This window comes from Nanorana parkeri, unplaced genomic scaffold, assembly GCF_000935625.1.
Source record: "Nanorana parkeri isolate BGI_ZX_2015 unplaced genomic scaffold, ASM93562v1 scaffold350, whole genome shotgun sequence".
In the NCBI taxonomy this organism is placed as follows: Eukaryota; Metazoa; Chordata; class Amphibia; order Anura; family Dicroglossidae; genus Nanorana; species Nanorana parkeri.
The window spans coordinates 1,174,397-1,195,975 of NW_017306618.1; positions in this window are offsets into that span (position 1 = coordinate 1,174,397).

Consider the following 21,579-nt stretch of genomic DNA (forward strand, 5'->3'; position numbering starts at 1 on the left):
GGCAGAGAGCCGTGACAATACAATTAAAGCATAATAAATGGTTGTACTTTGCAGCATCTGAATGTAAAACACTAACAAGGAAATAATGTTTTCTGCCGACTGCTGTGTAACAACAGCAGCACAGTGCTGGAAAAGGAAAATGTCAGGAATACATTTAATTGGCTTCTCTATGGGACATTCAAATTATATTATTAAGGGATTTGAGATCTAAAGGTTATTTAGTGTTAGTAATAATTATAAATGTAGCAACATAGAAAAATAACAATGCGTACATATCATAAACACTTTGCTCAAAGTGACGCTGCTGTACCTATATGACCGTAAGGCATGATAAGGGGTACATTGTGGTGCCATTCATTAAGAAAGGCACCCTAAGGATCAACCACAGTAAGGTAAAGTGTGAATGGAGGGGTCTTAAAATCTTTACTTTAGCCTCTTTTTTTAATACTTTGGGAAAAGTGTGGTAGACTTAACCACTTGATGAGCGGGGTGTTAAACCCCCCTTCCTGGCCAGGCCATTTTTCAGTGTTCAGCGCTGCGGTACTTTGACTGACATTTATTCCGTCATGCAACGCTGTACTGAAATGAATTTTATACAATTTTTGGGGGGACAGATAGAGCTTTCTTTTGTTGGTATTTAATTTTTTACTATATAATACTATATAATAAAAAAAGTCCCAAAAATGTTGAAAACAAACTGTTTTCCCTACTTTATGTTATAAAACATTTACCATTACCCAATTTTTGGGTAAAATATAAAAGACGGGGTCACTTCGGGTAAATATAAACAGCAAAACGTTTTCCCAGCACACATTTGTATTGTAAAGTAGCCACAGATCCAAGCTTGTTCTCGTGATAGACTCCAATCTCAATACAAATTAGTAAACTAAGGGGTCTATTCACGAAGCTGCGGAAGGATCTAGCCGTAGCTTCGGCCCCAGGACCCCTTCAGGTACAGTAGAACCGAAGGGGTGCTGTACAGGCTATTCACAATAGCCCGTACAGCTCCCGAACGATTTTCTATTCTGACACAGTTCCATGTCAGAATAAAGAAAAAAAAAAGATAAATCATTGTTTCTCTCCTGGGCGGTGGGGAGCGGAAGGCTCCCAGAGCGCCCAAGAGATTTTTTTGTTTATGGCAGCAAAACCGCCGGACAACAGGGAACTATTGATTCACCCCAATAAATTTGCCAAGTTGCAGGATATTGGGGACATCAGTTCAGGGGGGACACTGCTGGAGCACGACTCATCCTATATCCGCAGGGGGAGTATGTAAATGTGAGTCCATCACAGGAATGAACTTGGAGCGGTGACTACATAACAACACACACAGGGACCATGGGGAACAAAAGTAGCCCCCGTCCAGAAGGAAGGACAGTGTCAGCCCCAATTCAGAAATGATTTGAGAATCTACAGCCGAGTGATACATAGATAAGATACATTTGTGTTAATAGTTAAGGTACTTGAATACATTTTTAAGATGTAACTCCTGAGTTTAGTGTCACTTTAAGCCATAAGGAGCAGAGAGAAATAGCTGATCCATCCAGATAATGGTAGATTGTGACCACCATAGTACCTGTGTTGGTTGGTCATTCAGGTCCTCAGCACTATCATATGGGGCACAGAGAGCGTCATTAGAAAGGGCTTTCTACTGGGCGCCGAATAGAGCATGAGAGGTGGGAAAGGAAGGGATGTTTGTGCATTTGTGCTGCTGGGGATACAGATATATGAACCTGTTGCTTTGACCTGCGTGGGCAAGCACAGGTCCACTTTAAAAGTTCAGACTTTAATCAATCTTTATGTTTCATATTTGAGCCAAAAAATACATTTTCTTTTATAATTCAAGAAGACCCGTTTGCTCTTTAACACTTACACCTGCAGTTTCTAAATGGAGTTACACAATTTTTTATGGGTTATAAATGTATTTTTACTTGAGCATAGAAAGGAGAAAAAAAATCCTCAGCGTTTCTATTTTAGACCCAGTGATTAAACCGTCTTATCTAAATATACACTATGTAGCGTATGAATAAGCGGCAAGCACAGCTGGATAGTAAAGCATTCCATTTTAGATGGAGGATGATATTTTTTCCTGCCAGGCTGCAGGAGGGTGTCAGGTGCATTGTGGAATAGATAGATAGCTCCATGCAGTATAATTATAATTTTGGCATAGTGTTGGAGTATTTTCTTCTAAAGCTTATAAAAACAGATTGCACTAAAAAGCAGGGACCTGTATGAAAAAATGTTCCGGAGCCAGGCTGGAGAGCCCTTGCCATATCTAATTGTATCTTTCCAAATTTGCAATTAATTAGTCTAATAATAAGGGCTACAGTCATGCGCGCAATATCAATTTCCAGAATTGTTTAATCGTATTTTATTATGTCTTTCAAATCCTATCAATTTTTAATAGACTGTAATGATTTTTTAAATTATGTTTTTATTTGGTAACATAATTAAGATCATAATTGTATGATATAGTAATAGTCCGTAAGGTTTGAAAAAACAATGTTTTATAAAATAAAAATTGAAAATATGTTTATAATGTTCCATGGCTCTAACTGCCCTCTATACATGCAGGAATAATAATAATACTAATAATAATAATAATGATACTAATAATAATGATAATAAATATAATATTAATGATAATAATAATAATAATTTTGAGACTTTACATTGTCCTAAAATTTTGGTAAAAATTGGGAAATTTTGACAAAATGTTGTTATTTTGATGGAAGGCATTAGAGTCAATGGGAAAGGCAAACCTAGGATGGTTTTTGATGAGTTTTAAGAGTTCAATGAGTTTTAAATTAAAAGGTTATAGAAACTGTTGTTTAATATTCTGGATCTGTTCAAGTGCCAAAAAAAATGACCTCTCATTAGTCTCATTATTTAAAGAGGAACTACGGGTAAAAAATTAAATCAACCCTTTCAGTGGGGCTATCCCCGCACTGCAAGGGTTAAGTGCTAATTTTTGCCTATGGTAAAATAAATAAAGAAGTTATACTCACCCAATCATCTAAGACAGCTGGCTCTTAGACATGTCCTTCCAGCATCTCTCCCTCTCTGCTGCAGTGGTCTAAGGTCCATGAGTCTTCACGTTCTATACACTGTGTATAGGACACGAGGACGCCAAGGGACATACCATTGCTGCAGCGGAAGAGAGAGTCTGGATGGAGCACTGTGACAGCTGGCCAGCTCAGAGGATCGGGTGAGTATTACTTTGTTATTTTTGACCTTAGGCAAAAATGAGCACTTAACCCTTGCAGTGCGGGGGGTAGCCCCACTGCAAGAGTTAAGAAAACGTTTACCTGAAGTCCTTTTTCTTAATGTTTATAGAGAGAAAAACAGTAAAGCACAGCAAAAAATGTATAGTGACAGTGCACAATAACAATAACTTGTAGCTGAAGGCTAAAAAAACAAAACAAAACAAAAAAACAAAACAAAAAAGTGTAAAAAAACAGTCAAATTCAAACAACACTTGGAGCATATTTAAGAAGCAATGAATGTGACATTCACAAAACCATTACTAATGGTGAATTAATCACTGTGATTCAGGAAACATGCAACAGGATGATTCACCTGCAGTGAATGTTGGGTACATGTCACATTCACTGCTTATACATACTTATAAATACTTATATACATCATTAAATATACCCCTAAATTAAAAAACAACCCAAAATACACCCAAAAACCTCTCTATAGTAACAAATGGGATATTTTACAGATAACAACATTGATTATGCCAAAATTACTTCGCTTATCTATATTTTATGAATACTCTTAAAACATTTTTCATGAACCAACCTCACTATAACACGAACTGGAAATTACCTCTGTTCCACAGATGTGACATCCATGAGCTCTCTCTCTGGGGCTGTTCAGCTCAGTGCACATTCTACAGAAACTTGTAAGCAGAAAGGTAAAAAGGTTTAATTGCAGAAGAGACATTGCATCTGTTCTGGAAAAAACGTCCTATCCTTGCGTGGGTTTCCTCCGGGTACTCCGGTTTCCTCCCGCACTCCAAAGCTATGCTGGTAAGTTAATTGGCCCTCTGCATGTACAATAGGAACTTAAAGGAGAACTATGAGGTGAGTGATTTCCACTCATCCTCATAGTTAGAGCCGACCTGTGATAAAGAAGCTGTCACAGGTCGGCTCTGTTGATCGGGAAGTTAGCAGAAACATACACCGATCCGCTTACTTCCTGATCATCTCCCTGCAGTGAGCAGTGACTGTCAGTCACCCCTCACCGCAGGGATTCCCCCCTCCCCTCTCCGATCCTCCAGCGCTGAGTGGAGGAACGGACGATGGAGGGAGCGGGCACAGCTGGCTCTGCCTCTAGATAGGCAGAGCCAGCTGTCACTCACGAAGCTGGGTGAATCTCGGCAGAATTGTCGGGATCCAGCCCGGCTGTGGCGCTCGGCAATAGCCCGCGATATACTGAGCTTTGGGTCACGGGAGAAGGTTAGTATACTGTATGTCCTCCCATAACCCTAAAGAGAACTATGGGGAAAAACACTTACCCCATAGTTCCCTTTTAAGATTGTAAGCTCCTTGAGGGTAGGGACTGATGTGATAAACCGCTAACTAAATTGTTGGCGCTATATATACCGTATTTTTCACTCCATAAGACGCACTTTTTCCCCCCAAAAGGAGGGGGAAATGTGCCTGCGTCTTATGAAGCGAATCCCGACGCCCGAGACATGCAGTTTCAGGCGCCGCGCGAGTAGTAGGAGCCAATGCTCGTTTAATACGAGTGATCTAATAAGATCACTCGTATTAAAACCGAGCAGCGGCGGCGGCGATCGAGATCAGTAGTAGGAGCGACTGCTCGTTTAATACGAGTGATCTAATGAGATCACTCGTATTAAAACCGGGCAGCGGTGACGATCGAGATCACCATAGAGCAGACGAAGAACGGACTTTCTTCGTCTGCTCTGTGTGATCACTGAGACCGTGGCGCTGTAATCACAGCGCCACCTGTCTCAGCGGTCACTAACTGCAGCTTCTGTCATAGAAGCTGTGACAGAAGCTACGGTCTGTCGAGTGCTCCATAAGGCGCGCCGGACCTCCCTGCGTCCTATGGTCCGGTGCGTCTTATGGACCGCAAAATACGGTAAATACCTGTAATAAATAAATCTATAGTTCCACTTTAAAGAGCTGGTCTATTGTTCTTCTGCATAGAAGTAGTAGAAGTTTAGTATTAGGAAATTTATTAATTTCATTAATAATAGGAAGGACTAGAACCTCTATCAGATTTTCACACATGGAGTTGGGCTTTAATCTGATGCTAACATTTAACCTTATCCTAATACTTAAAAGAAAAATCTTCCCAATGAAACAGGCAGGAAAAAAACGTTCCCTAAGTTACCCATAGCTAGAAAAAAGATTTATAATTGTAACACTTCACACTACATGAGCTGTTGTTTATGATGCTGCTGTCCTGTGGTGACCCACCCCACAATTTGACTCGACAATATAGTGCCACATCAATGACCTCAGTTGGGTTTCAATCGCTTTACTCTTTGTTGTAGTTTATTTGAAAATAGGAATTGGTCCTCTGACTCTATGGGGTCTATTCACAAAGCTGCCGAAGGATCTGGCCGTAGCTTCGGCCGATCCTTCGGCTGGCTTCGACCCCAGGACCCCTTCGGTTCAGGAGAACCGAGGGGGTGCTGTATGGGCTATTCACAATAGCCCGTACAGCTCCCGATCACGGCCGAGCAGCTCAGTCGAGCGCTGAGCCGTGCTGAAAGCCGAAGCTGGCCGAGCGGAGCAGAACAGCCGAGCCAAATGCCGCTTGGCGGCATTCGGCTATTCTCTCACTGCTGTTCGGGATCTTTCAGAATAGCCCGAACAGCAGTGAGAAGCCTGCCGGAGGTTCGGCTCAGCCGATCCAGATGTTGGATCGGCTGAGTCGAACTCCTTCTGCACTTCTGGTCAGCCGAACATGCTGAGCATGCTCGGATGATCTGAAGCCACACGAAGCAAGCCGATGTATGGCTGATTTCAGCCGATATACGGCTGAAATCAGCCGTACCAGCCTGAAGTGAATAGCCGAACAGTGTTCGGCTCACTTCACTTCTGATCGGTCATTCACTCGGCTGCCCTCAGCAGCTTTGTGAATAGACCCCTATGTGAGCAATCACAGCTACCCCAAAGAGCTGAGCAACAAGGTCTCCATGTGAAGTCCATCCGGCAGTAGTGTCCTCTAAGTACTACAGGAAATTGTTTACCATAGCAGACTCCTCTGAGGCTGCTCCAGCAGGCAACCATCTCCCTGATTCTCAAGGCCCTAATACAGGCCAGCTTAGCTTGGCTAAGGCCCCCAGTAAATTTTGTTAGAGACACTCCACCTTAAGGAAGGGCCCTTGCATTCATATGACACTAGTCTACTAATTCAGCTTTGTTATAAACACAGAACAATAAACATGTAAGATTTGTTTTGTTCCGAATTGAAATTCGGATTAATTTTTGGCATATTTGAACATGTGGATGCATGCAAATTTCCGAATGAAAGAAATAATAATATACCCGGTCGTATCTGAATTTTTGGATGCCTCCGAATTTTTTTTACGAATGTCAATTGGAATGAACTTGTTGTTAAACGTTAAAATTAACACAAAAACAGTGTGGTGTCCTCTCCCCATTTCATACCATACCCTTAAGGTCTGGTAGAAATTTTAGGGGGGACCCCATTGCCAAAAAAAAGAGAAAATCCCTTTCCAGACCCTTAATCTGAGTGGCAGCCTGGCAGAGCAGGAAAGGGGAGGGGGTGCACTATACCAGACCACATGCACAGACTTAAAGGGTCTGGTATGAAGTGGGGGGGGGGGGGACCGCACGCTGTTTTTTCGTTTTGTTGTATTTTATTATTCCTGTGGACTGTCAAAAGTTAAAAGAAAAAAAGAAAACATTTAAGGTCACTTTTCTGCAACGAACGTTCGTTCATAATTATCATTTAAAGTCAAAAATTTTTTTCCCTCCCCCCAATGTTAATGTTAGCACTTACCTTAACTGATGTCTCTTAATCCGATCTTCCTCTTCTTTCCGGATGTTTTCATCTGTCCCTCCAGTGCTGCGGCGGCTCATCGATCCAGCGCTGACTCATCTGTGCTTGCTGGCACTTCCTGTCCCACGGTGTCTGCATGCGGGTGCACGCGTCCATAGACTTACCTTGCGTCTCTGCTCGTCTCCCGGCCGAAAATCCGAACTGCGCATGCGCCCGCCCCAAGATGCTTTGCGGCCGCTCGAGCAGTTTCGGATTCTCAGGCGTCGAAAACGGGGGTAAGTTTACACCGCTGTTAAAGCGTTTAAAAAAAAAACAAAAAAACTTTTTGCATATATCTACTGCTTGCTAGCAGTAGGTATAGGCAAAAAAACAGAGGGTTTAGAAACCCTTTAAATCATCCGAAATTTATGAATACATCCGAATTTGTATAATGAAACTAATTGAATTTGAGACCTGAATCCCGAAAAATGAAATAACAAATCCAAAACACAACGAACCAAAACAAATGTTTTGCCAGCTTCCACGTGTACAAAACAATTAAAAAATAAAAACTCTTCTTTAAGTATAAAGGAAACAAAAGACTATTATGCATGCTTCTGATAGTTTAGCTTTTAGCTCTCTAATGTATGGAATGTTTCAGGGAAAGAGGGAAAATACTAGAAGACAATAGACAAATTATTATTCGCAAACTACCTTTTAGCATACAGACCCCCGTTCCATTATCCATTTACCTTCATATCATGCATAAAAGCAATCTTTCTGTAAAATGCATTCCAGGAAACATTTTAATTAATTCTGAAGATCCAATTTATCACTACGTTGGTTAAAGGTAATTAAATTACAATGTGGAAGGTATGTCATGGGGAAATTTGGAAACTTTCTTGCATAAGTCAACCTAATTTTAATAAGATTTATGAATTTTCCATCAGGCTGTGAATGAATACGCAACATGTTAATATCAATGTACAGAGAATGTTTTGTGTGTGTAACTGGATAAATGGATGGTCGGCCATTAGGGAATTACCAGGAAGAAACCCATATGAGATATGACCATTCAGTAGTACATGGGGGGATACAGTTCACTGCTTATGTGATGAGCAATGGCAAGCACAGACTATCCATCTGGCCTTTATGGCAAATAAAGCATATCTATACCCAAAAACAAAAATGTAATATATTGCAGCTTAACAGTACAGATGCTCCTCGGGTTGCAATTGATCGAGTTCCAATCTGTCACATTTAAGATAGAGTTTACTGTACAGTATTGTACAGTAAACTCCTAGTTATTCGGCACCCACGGAGATCAGTAGGTGCCGGATAAAAGTAGTTTCTGGTTGCTTGAGAGTTAATAGCAACCATCCCCTAGGTGCACCACTTCCCTATTTACCTGCCGACTAGCGTTTGCAGCCGACAGGTTAATGTAAACAGCAGGGAGCAATAGCAAGGCTGCTATTGGTTATTTCAAATTGCAATAGCCAAAAGCAGGCTGGCTATTACACCTGCCCACTGAGTAGAGGAACGGACCTGAGACATACCTTACAATACGATCGGGTTACGATAGGTTTATCAGAACGTAACCCCATCGTAAACCGAGGAGTGTCTGTATGTAGATGTAAACGCTGCATTAGTTTTCACTTTTTGGGCTAAGAACATTTTCAACAAGTACCCACCACCTGATCTTGCAAAAAAAAAAAAAATGCAGTGCCCTTATCACTTCCTGTGAGCTTATCAGAAAGCATAAAGAACCTTACCTTTTTTTTTTTGTAAACCACTAATTCCATCAATCCACTATGTATAGGAAAAGTACAAAAGTAGACATGTTTGAAGTTCAGCCTGTGTGACAACCATGGCTGCCCCCACAGATACAATGAAGAAATTAGTGTAGACATGATGGAACAGGAAGGGAGAAAGCCTAAAAAACGAATGCAACCACCTCATCTAAGGACTGGTCAGCTACAATATATTATATTTGTTTTTGGATTTAGATATGCTTTAAGGGTATGCTGGTGTGTCTGAACATCTGGGCTGGTGTGTAATCTTGAAAAAAATTCTACACATTCTTCACTTGGATCTTACTATTCAGTTTTCTATGACGTATACATGATCTGTTCAGACAATGGCACCTTCCATTCGTTATACCACACATAAATATGCATTAATTGTGTAATACACTAATGGCATTAATATTGAATTAAGATAGTTATGGTAAAAATAAAATTCAAGGGCCCTTGTTCAATTTTACATTGTGGTAATTAGGGATGCACCGATACCGATACTAGTATCAGTATGGGTGCCGATGCAGAGTATTTGGGCTTGTACTCGCCCAAATGCCCCGATGCCTAGCCCGATACTTCCTGTATCAGGAAGGCGGGCAGCGCGTCATTACACGCTGCCCGGCTTCCTGATTGGTCGGGAAGCTGGCCAATCAGGAAGCTGGGCGGCGTGTAATGACGTGGAACCCGGATTTCTGATTGTCCTCATGACAGAGGGAGCATAGAGTCGGCTTGCCGGGCAATCGGGAAGCAGGGCGCCGCGTCATTACATGGTGCCCGGCATCCTCATTGGCCCTAAAGCCGGCTCCATGCTTACTCGTCACACAGACGAAAAGCATGGGGACGGCTTCCTGATTAGCAGGAAGCTGGGTGGCGAGTCTTTACACGCCGCCTGGCTTCCTTAATGGGACTTCCGGTATTGGTATTCGGTATCAGCGAGTACCAAAAAAAATATCGGTACTCGTACTCGATACCGTAATGCCGGTATCAGTGCATTCCTAGTGGTAATTCACAGTACTATGTGCAGTGTTTTGCACTGCCATTTATTAAGAAAGACATTCCAACATACACATACGATAGCTGCCAAAACATCTACGCTTGGTGTGCTGCATTGCCAAAAATGCTGCAGGTATGGTTTTAATGGTTTAAGGTATGGTGTAGGACCATTTAAAATAAATGGGCTGCCTTGAGGCCTCATTCACACTGCGTTAACTTGGGTCACATATATCCGTGCGGCGTGCACGCCCATATCGGGCCATTCCCAGGAGGGATAGGTGCTGTGTGTAGCAGCCTGTTCTTCCCTATGGGAGGACGCGGCCGTACGCACACCCGAACTGCACATCTGTGCGGGTCTGAGTATCTGCACTTGGACACAGACAGGATAGAACCGTTCTTCGTCCAAGCACGGACACCCGGACCCGCACGGATGTGCAGTTCTGGTGTGCGTATGACAGCGTACGGCCGCGTCCTCCTATAGGGAAGAACAAGCTGCTATCCCTCCCTCCTGGGAATGGCCCAATACGGGTGTGCACGCAGCACGGATGTGTGAATGAGGCCTTACACAGCACGCTTCAACATACAAAAATGCATATATTGAAGTGTGCTCGAAGTCCACTGCTCGCTACTTCCAAGGGTCTATGGTTTGCCAAAATGAATGATATCAAAGCTCACGAACTTACAGCTACGAACAGGGGTGTCCATAGAGTTTTCGCTGCCTGAGGGGGGTTTGCTGGTGGTGCATGTTTTGGGTGCTGGTCGTACATGCTACGGGGGAAGGGAAGCTTGGTTGGATGGGTAAAGGGGAGTACTGGTGGTGCACATTATGGGGGGGGGGGGAGCTCCGGCTCTGTACAACATCCTGCCCAGCTCACTGGCATCACAGGTTGCCAAGAGCTAGGATGGATGCCAGCCAGAGTGTCCTGCTCAGCTCAGTGACTTCCATTCTGTGCAAATACAGTCAAAAATGAAGGTTCTTAATACATTTCCTTTTCAGGTTGAATGTAATGTAAAGTGCATTATGACCACTAGATGAGGAAGCGGAGCATAAGAAATAAGAAAAATATCTATATCCTTTGTTCCTCAGCTTCATCTAGTGGCCATAATGGGGTATTTTCTGAATGATACATTCAACCTCAAATAAAGATATACTGTATAGTAGTAAGAATGTTTTTAGCCTCTATTCGTACAGAACAAATGTTCACAGAGATTGGCAGGATGAATGGCTCTGTGACTTATTTATAAACAGACCCTGTAGTGTTAAAATGGACCTTCCCTTTAAAGTTGCTTCCCTTTTAATGGATATTTCCGCCAGAAACATAAGCCAGGACTATCCAAACCACGGTACTTAATCTTGTCCAATAGAGTATTCTTAGGCTGTGCATTAATTATACATTCTACCTGTAAAAGGCATGTCATCTTTATTCTTAATTCCACTTCTTATCTCCAGAATAGCAATTTCCAAATATACTCGCACTGTCAGTAGTCTCATAACAAACAGTTATAGAAAGTGAAGTTCAAAAGCTAAAGTATTTGATTAAATGGAAAATGAATCTGTGCTGTAATTGAAGCTTAAAAACACTTGTCAGTATGAATGTATGTCAGGCAATTTTTTCCGCCGTGTTAAAAACCCGCTTTGTCTCCAAGGTACTCTCGGACTGGCAGAGGAGGGTTTGGTGCTTATAATGCAGTCTGATCTTCATTTGCTTTGCATGCTTCTGCTGTCACTGTTCAATAAACCCACTTAAGTTGGAAATAAATAGGTGTAATAAAACAAATATCCCCTGATATCGAAGCGAGGAAGCTGGTATAATGGTCGGCACAGAAAAAAAAGCGAATGGCAATTCTGTTTGGAAGTTTTCTGCTTCGTGTTTGTGGAATAATTGCTGTTTTACTGTTTCTAGCTAGTTATTTAAAGATGAACGCCGAAAGAAGCAAATATATTCTAAATACAAGACTCGCATGTTTCCTTCCTTGAATCTTGGTGAGCATTGGAAACAGTTTTACAGTTGTTGCCAGAGCAGAAGGTGTGGGGAAATAAGGACACCAATGAGGACACCAAGGAGGACACCAATGAGGACAACTGTTCTGATCACAGTTGGCTTAAGGTGATATTAAGATTTTTAAGCTATTTCAAATGCTGATCAAATCACTTACAATGGATGCTGCTCCTTGATGTTTAAAAGTTTTTGTTTCCTGTAGAATCAGCTGGTCCCCTGAGCACTGGTCCTGATATCATGTTTATGGGTGACTCCTTTCCCTTGCAGGGACTATGGAGCCACCGTTGTGTGTGCTAGTAAGCTCCACAAACACACAGGCACAGCAAGGCAAGACAATCCCCTTCTACTGTACAGGAAGTTCAGGGAAGCCAAGCTGAGAGAGTTGGAGCTATTTGGAAACATGTTGACTGTAAGTGATTGGCAAAAAATATAAAGAAACACCTTACTGGGCAAAATGTATTTGCTTAGTCTGGATTCATTCTTGTAAAGTAGTTTGAGTATAATACTTCTTCAAAATAGTATTAAGTCTATTTTTTTTTTACATAAATCTACTGCTAGCAAGCATTTACATTTTTTTTAAAGTTACCAAACATCTAAAAACTTACCTCTGTCTCTACCGCTTGCTCCTGTCTGTAGAATCCAGCATCCCTAAATGGTCATGCAGGAGGATGAGTGCGGGCGTATGCACAGTGGAGATCAGCGGGGGAGAGCAGAGACACAGTGAGAGTCAATGCACGCAGCCGTGAACATGCACGTCGGACCGACTCCGCAGTACAGGCAGAAACAGCAGTCTGCACTGGATCAGAGACTGGAACCAGCGTGGGAGGGACTGCTGAATACAAGTAGAAGGAGTAGATGATCGGATCAAGAGGCATCATTTAGGGCCAATTCACACCATAAACAGTGCGTTCCAGACTGGTCAGCCTCTGCTGCATGCACTGTTTTTGCAAATCGCACTGGACCAGAATGAAGGTACTGAAGTGCCACGCGTTCTGGTGCAGGCGCTTGCTCTGCCAGCGGGGGGACATGGTTGTGGTGCTATTGACCTAAATGTACCGCCACGCCCCCTCCCGCCCTGAATGCAGGAAGCTGGCCAGAATGCAATACAGTGCGTTCCAGAGGCTGGCCGCTCTGGAACGCACTCTTTATAGTGTGAACCTGCCCTGAAGGTAAGTCCTTACAGCAGCAGTGGGGAGGAAGGGGGAATTTCGGAGTTTAATGTCACTTTAAGATGACCACACACCTACCGGTATCATCATTCAGTTGATCATTGATGCCACTAAAGTTATCCAATTGAATAAGGATCATAAACCGCAGACCATTCAATCGATGCAGTGAGCTTTTAATCAGTCGTGCCGCTGGGAGGTCCATGGTGGATATCTGTGCGTGTGTCAGACAGCCGAATACAGAATGATTAAATTAACATTTTTGATAGATTGTATCTGATAGATCATATTTTCAATCAATGCTGTATGTGTTGCATAGTTTAATCCATACATAAATGACTTGCTTGTAATCACACATATCTAGATCGACCAAAAATCGATACGATTATGGCCATGGGGCAACTTAGGCATGTGGCAGAAGGTGTAAGAGCTTTATGAGCTTTCCAATTTAAAGGGCAACTCCAGCCAAAACTTATATTTTAGCTTTGGGTGAGTACTGCTGGCTGGAATTAACTACCAACTTATTATATCTCTTAAAAGACGCCATTTTGAAGACTTCCCAGAGATAGTCTGCGTCTCTGGTCCCCTCTTAGAAGATTGAGCATTTTTTCTCTATTGCTTTATAGCACTCGTGCTGCTTGGTGTAAAACAACTCTTAGGTTCCTTATAAAGGATAAGCAAACTTAAAGTCCATCTCCTATACCCCCACCTCTCCCTGAGGTCCCCAACAGCACTTTCCTTTTAAAATTGCCATAATAATTACTTTTCTCCTGCAGTTCAGTCCTCTCTCCTGGCTGGTGTGGTGACATAATGGGCCCCTCCTTTGGTGGTGGCAATTATGTAATGACGTGTGAGATCCCCCGATAAAACCAACAGACATGTGCGCCGGCAAAAAAAATTGTTTTGTTTTGTTTCAATTTGGATTTTTCGTTATTTAGTTTTTTCGAGATTTGGGTCCAAAAGTGAATTCCTTGCGGGAATCCAAATTTTCGTTAATTTTGTTAGTGGTAGTGTGTATGAGTTTTCGTTGTTTTGTTGCAGTAAAGTGACAAAGTGACATTTTTTTTTTACAGTCCGCAGAAGAAAAAAAAAAAGCATGAGGTTCCTTTCCTAATTGATACCAGACCCTTTAGGTTTGGTTGGAAAGTTAGGATTGACCCCATCAAGTTACATATTTTAAAAAAAAGTGCGTGGGGTTTCCCCCAAAAGCCATACCAGGCTCTTCAGATCTGGTAGGAATTTTAAGGAGGAACCCCACCACCCAAAAAATGGTGAAAAAAACTCGGGGTCTCCCCTAAAATTCCTAACCTTGATCCAAGCACAGGACTGGCAGGGCAGGAAAGGGGGGGGGGGCAATCGGGCGCCCCCCTACCTTCACCATACCAGGCCATGTGCCCTCGGCATTGGGAGGCTGTCCCTATGCTGATGGAATCAAGGGCCTCTTCCCCACAACCCTGGCTCGGCATAATGAGTAAGGGGTACTTTTACCCATTACGCATTTATAATTTAGTAAATGCAAAAAGGATGTTCATATAGCAAACAAATGTTCCCTTAGTATAGTGATGAGGTGAAACTCTCCCCTCATTGACTAAGCTATGTATTTTTGCTTGCACATGACTGTCTGATGGAAGTCAGCCAATCATATTCAAGCAAAAATACTGTTTAAAAAAAAATAATTTTCCTTGCACATGATTGGGTATTCTTTGCAAAGACAATTCTATAACCACAAACACAGAGCTAAGTAAAAATTCCCTTGCAACGTGAACAGCCTGTTTCCCTTTTAAATAAAATGCTGAAAGTGAACTTATCCTTGAAGGTTTTCAATCAAGCTAGGATGAAAAATTCTTGAACATATATCACAGCTCCACGACACGTATGTACTAATATTTGAACTATTTACTTTGTGTGCCCAGCCAATAATCATCCACTTCAGTGTACTTTGTTAATGGACGCCATGTTTATGTTTAGATTATATATTAGGCTCAGTGTAGTTATTTGACCCACCAAGTCAAATAAACATATAGAAAGTTTGTTTAGGTGTTAGTCCAATTAGCAGGTACCTCTTGATGAGACATCTGCTGCTTTCATTCCTAAGTTGTTTCCTTTCTGAATGAATGACCAGCGATGAAAAATAACCTTATAGACGAGAACGTTGTAGACATTACAATAATACATACAAATACTCCGTTGGTTGTGGTCAGGAAGAAAAATGAGTTGCAGTGACTCATGGGACAGTTTGGAGTGCCCGTCATTTGGTATAATTTGTTATAATTGTTTTTATTTCATGTATGTGTGTGATGTATTTCTAGCTGGAGGGAATGCATCTGGGCTTTTTAAAGTCAAGGGGCCACTCCTGGTACAATTATTAGAGCCATAGTCTGGTTTAGTGCAGGTTTATATAATGTGTTGTAAGTGTTTTCTCCGTTCCTTTCCTCTCTTCAATTTTCTTTATCATTTTAGATATATTGAATATGCAAATGTTGCTGAAAATTGTGTTCAATGATTGAGAGTGATTCTATAGTGCTCCATAAATCATGGTGTACTTTATATTAAAAGCTAGGGAAATATCTAAACAGCCTTCCCTCATGTTATTCAGCTGCAGTATAGCAGTGCATTGCAATAAGCACAGTTATGTGCGTTGTGTGCTGCAGGACCATTCATTCTAAATGGAAACCCAACACATGTTCTCAGCACACCTTTATTGTAGCACAGTGCAATGCACAGAAAGGCACAACCATGCAGTGCATTGCTCTACTCTACTGCATGAACGGTTTTTGGTCTATTGTAGAGCATTAAGCACAGAGCATGTTAACATAAATTCTTTAAAGTGAGACTAAACTCAGGAGTTAAATCTTTAAAATGTATCAAGTACCGTAACTATTAACAATACTGGAATGTACTTGTGCATCACTCGACTGTAGATCATCAAATCATGTCTCAATGGAGTGACATGTCCTTCCTTCTGGAGGGGGGCTACTTTTATTCCCCATGGTCCCTGTGTGTGTTGTAAAGTAGTCACCGCTCCAAGATCACTCCTGTGATGGACTACAATCTCATGCTTAGTTTACTAATTGGTATTGAGATTGTAGTATATCATGGGAGTGAGCTTGGAGTGGTGGCTACTTTACAACACACACAGGGACCATGGGGAATAAAAGTAGCCCCCCTCCAGAAGGAAGGACAGTGTCAGCACCAATTCAGAGATGATTTGAGGATCTACAGCCGAGTGATACACAAATAAGAGACATTTTTGTTAGTAGTTAAGCTACTTGAATTCACTTTTAAGGTTTAACTCCTGGGTTATTTTAACACAGTGGCGTAAAATTGTGAACAGACTCTCAGAGGCAACTCCTGTTGTTGCATTGTGGTATTGCAAGCCTTACCACAATGCTGGTTAATGCCATGGTAATGTCACACATAATAGCCACATTGGCGCCATTTTTAATTTAACACTGTTAAAATTACTTTTTCATTTTTATCTGTAGTCGTCCAAATTTGTTTTCCAAATGTCAGATTTCTTTATCTTGTAACCATGGTGAAAATATTAAAATTGTAGGTAATATTTCTCAGAATACCTGTGCTCCTGTTGGGAGTTTTCGGATCCCTAAAGGTGCCCATACACTGCTCGATTCTCGTACGAGAATCGTGGGAAATTCCGCGATCGTACGAGAATCGAGCAGTGTGAATGAAGACGTGTGACCGGAGCATGCTCTTTTGTCTAAGGAGCATGCTAGAAAACCAGCCGAAAATCGTACGATTTTCGATTTTAGGGGGCAACCCACTTTTTTTCCCCACTATTTTTTAGTGGGTGGGGTCCTCCTTAAAAATTCCTACCAGAGTTGAAGGGCCTGGTATGACTTTAAGGGGGAACCCCACACAATTTTTTTTTTTTTTTTTTTTATTTACACAGTGTTTAGCATGCTGGTACTCCAACCAAATCCAAGCAAATGTCCTTGCTCAAACCTTAATCAAAAATGTAATTGCACTGAGACAATAAATAATGAAATCCACATCCATGTGTGGCCAATTAAAAAAAAGAAAAAGGAAAGTCTAGACTGATTGCATTCTTGGTTCAGTTTAACTGGAAAAAATGTTTTAAATGGATCTTTAAACGATTTATAAAGTTACAAACAAAAGTGAAAGATGCAGAGTTTGTTAAACCCATAATTTCTTCCATATTATAGAAAAAAGTGAAGCTGACATTTTTAATTACATCCAGATTTTTATAAATTCACACAATAAGGAAAACATAGCCCATTTTTGACAAAAACTAATAGAAACCATTGCATCATAAAGCAAAATAATGTAATTTCTTAAAGATTTTTCTATTAAAAAATGCATTTGCGTAGTGTGGATTTTTCTTTGCCAAAGAAGGTGTTATGACATCAGTAGAGTCAGCCAAAATCGAGAGATAGATATCATCCATAAACATTTCTGAGGAAGTGAAATGCATTGGAATTAACAGGGTAGGTAAAATTAAAGAATTTATTATTAAACAATTCCCAGGGCACTTCACGCTGTGAATATATATATATATATATACATATATTTTGTCTAAGGAGCATGCTAGAAAACCAGCCGAAAATCGTACGATTTTCGGCTGGTATCATGTCCACTAGATGGAGGTGAGAAGCGTTGGAAGAAAATACTACCTATTCTCCTCATCTCTCTCTGGTGGCCAAAACATAGTATTACATGACAATACCTTTAAACTGGTAAAGTGGAATTATGCTATGTACATTCTATTTACTTATTACAGGTATTTATATAGCGCCACAATTTACGCAGCACTTTTCATAGTTGCACATTCACATCAATACCTGCGCTTGAGAAGCTTACAGTCTAAGGTCCCTATCTCACACGCACACTAGGGCCAATTTAGGCAGGAGCCAATTAACATACCAGCATGTCTTTGGAGTGTGGGAGGAAACCACAGTACCCGAGGAAACCCACACAAGCACAGGGAGAACAAGCAAACTCCTTGCAGATAGTGTCCTCTGTTGTTCCTTTGAGTGATTTGCAATGGAAAGATTATTAATGCCACAGAAGATTTCTCAAGCTATCAATCTTTTCAGTAATAGGAAGGGTAGCTAGAAGGTGAGAGTAAAAGGCTGTCCAGTTCTGACATAGTGGGAGCACTGAAGAAGGCTACAAGTGCATTCAAGAAAATTCACAGTTGCATGTAGTCCAGAAATCAGAAGTTATCCGGCTACATGTTACCTGGGCGCCTAATTCACTATCACTATGGCCTTTTTTGGGTCACAGGAGGACAAATACTAAACTCAGCACATAGCAGGCTATTGCCCACTATATGCTGAGAGTGCAGAGCTGTGGCAGCAGGATGTCTAGAGCCAAGGAACATCAAATTTTGCCCCAGAGCAACTTTTCACACGTAGTTAGTTTACTGTCACCCTGAAATTACATAAATTATAAAACTATGGGAAGAATTTTGCGGTTGACTTTTTTAGCACAAGGTGTTTGCAATGGGAACTGTGGATTGTATTTGACCTAAGTAGGCATGGCGGGTATTCAGAATTGCATATAACTCTCCTCAGTGCTCTGCAATGGATAATAAAGGCAATTTCATATTTCATCTCAGAGCAAGATCCTGTCTGAGGGTGAATATTGCACCCGAGTCTAGTAAACAGAACAAAATATGTGCACAATTATTAAACATGGGTTTGAGTCTTTAAATATTCATATACATTATTCTCTAGCGCCACATTTTTTTTCTTTAAAGCCTAAAATAATTCAACACAATAAGAAACGATGGAGAACTCTGAAACGAATTACAGATGAAAAGCATCATTGTTCACAGACACTGAGAATGAAATATTAATGTCAATAATGGTTTTCAATGTAGTCGTACGAACACATTTGCTAATATTTATTTATACAGAGCAAACACCTTACACAGCACTTTACATAGAGCACATTCACATCAGTCCCTGCCCTCAAGGAGCTTACAATCTAAGGTCCCTATCTCACATGCATACATACAGGACCAATTTAGACAGGAGACAATTAACCTAGCTTGTCTTTGGATTGTGTGAAACCAGTAGACATGTAAGCTGCGGAACAATTCGGTTCGGGTATTTCATTATTTCGGGATTCGGATCCGAAATTCATTTCGGTTCGGGTTTCGAATTCGGACGAAATCCAAATTGTCATTAGTTTCGGATGAGTATACAAATATTTGCTGCGAATACCACAGAAAACCATATACAGATATTAATACTTTTGTTTTTATCATTCTTTATTTATTTTCTCCTTCAATGCTATACATACATAAGTAAATACAATAATAAATACAACCATCCTTCAACCTTTCATCACCAAAGCTATGTAGTTTGTGTTGGGGAAAGTAATTTAAAAAAAAAAACGTTTTCTTTTCCCTCTCCTTTCCCCTTTCCAACAATAATACATATGAATTCCCCAATGTGAGAAAATTGTTATGATCCATCAAAGAGTCCACTATTAGATATTAATACAGATATTAATACTTAAGCTGAATCTCTTAGATCCAAATGGCATTCGGGATCCTAATTTCCGAATTGCATTTGGGAGCTCCTGAATACCATGCGGGTCTGCGAGCCTCAGCTTTAGTAATATATGTATATGGCTCCCAGACCTGAATGGCAATAGGGAGCTCCTGAGTACAATTTGGAAATTTGGAAGCTGAATGCCATTCAGTTCTGGGAGCCTCAGATTTAGTATTATATGTATATATATGGCTCCCATGTTGCCGTAATGAAAATTCGTGTTCAGACCCATTCGGATGCATTAAACGAAAAACACATCTGATTGGCCAGAAAAGTCACATGTCCGATTCAGTTTAGTTTTTGAACGAGATTTGGACAGGATCCGAAATTCGGAAACAGAAATTCGAACACATTCAGAGGCATTGGGATTCGGAAATGTGGATCTGTCTGAAATTCTGAAAATTTGTCAGAGTTTTCATTTGGAACATGTCTAGAAACCAGAGTACCCAGAGAAAACCCAGGCAAGCAAAGGGAGAACATGCATACTCCGTGCAGAAAGTGTACTGACCGGGATTTGAACTGGGGGCCCTCGGTGCTGCACAACAGAATCACTAAGCCAGTCTATTGTAATATATCTAGTCTTCTGTGTCATGAAAATCACTTACACTTAGTTTATTAAAGTCTGATGTGTGGGTAAAATGCTAGCAATGCTACAAAGGTGCATTTCTCCATATTTATTAAAAAACGTTGTGCTGTGGGAGCGCTTATGTTTATGTGAACACATTCTTGCAGTTAATGCAATTTTACTAATGTTGAGCACCAGTCTCTATGGTCCTGGTGCCCAAACTGCACCCCAAGGGCTTGATGCAGCCCCATGGTACTTACTGTATGGCCCTGAGCACCTTGTAGTCAGTATTTCCCTGCCTAGGAGCTTACTCAGACCTGATGAGAACGGCCCTAGAATGCTATGTATAGAAGACTAACTGGACTAGACTTCCTCTGAGGCTCTATGTCATGTGACTTGTAATGTACAAAACGTCTGCGAACACCTTCCTCAGTTACTGCATACTTGGTCCCGGAGTTTAGCTTTGCTATTGCTATATTACTTTTTAGTTACTCCCCTTGATATAAAACTTTTTAGTAGAACTGCAAACCTCATCCCTTCTAAAAGGTTTTATAGAATTAAATCCACACTGCTATGACTGATAAGAAAATGCTTCTACTGCACAGAGGGGGATCTGTGACTAGATGATCCTGAGATCTGACTTCAACCCTTCTGTGCTGGAAACCTCACAGTTACGTTTTCCGAAACAGCCTCACTAAGGGGACCCCCTCCTACCCCAGGCCTTGTGGGCTGCTATGACTATTGCTACGCCACTGGTCTGGAGACTGCACAAAACTGTATGGATGCATTCAGCTGATATGGAAATCTCATAGTAGCCAGGCTTTTAATGTAGATGTAAACCCCAAGGGCAGATTCACACTGTTGTTGCAACTTACAGTTCATTGATACAATGTACGTTAAAGAATGCCTTTATTTGCTTTGCAGTGCAATGCAATTTATTTTGAATGGCATCCCAACACACCGACACAGCGCACCACAGAGCACATGTATTTTAGCGCTCCACAGATGTGAACCATCTGGTGTGCCGGGCTGAGAAAAAAGCTGCAGCTGTGTTGACAGCCCATTCAAAGTAAATGGGCTGCCTCAATACAATGTACATCAACTGTGAATCCACCCTAACTGAATGCCATTTAGTTTGCTAAAGCACTGCAAATTATGAACAATAGCCTTTTTGTTGTCAAATACATTTAATTTTTTTTACCATTCTTTGTTTCTTGCATGTCGGTGCTGATGATCTTCTGCAGCCTCTATGCAGCAATTTCTTCTCTACATGCACTCTACATGCACTCCTGTGATAGCTCTGGGAGGGTTTACTAAAGGAGACAACAGTGGACCATACGCCGGGCCATCCCTTTAACCAGTTGACATCCGCGGTGTTAAACCCCCTTCCCATCCAGGCCATTTTTCAGTATTCAGCGCTGCGGTACTTTGACTGACATTTATTCCGTCATGCAGCGCTGTACTGAAATGAATTTTATACCCTTTTTTGAGGACAGATATAGCTTTCTTTTGGTGGTATTTAGA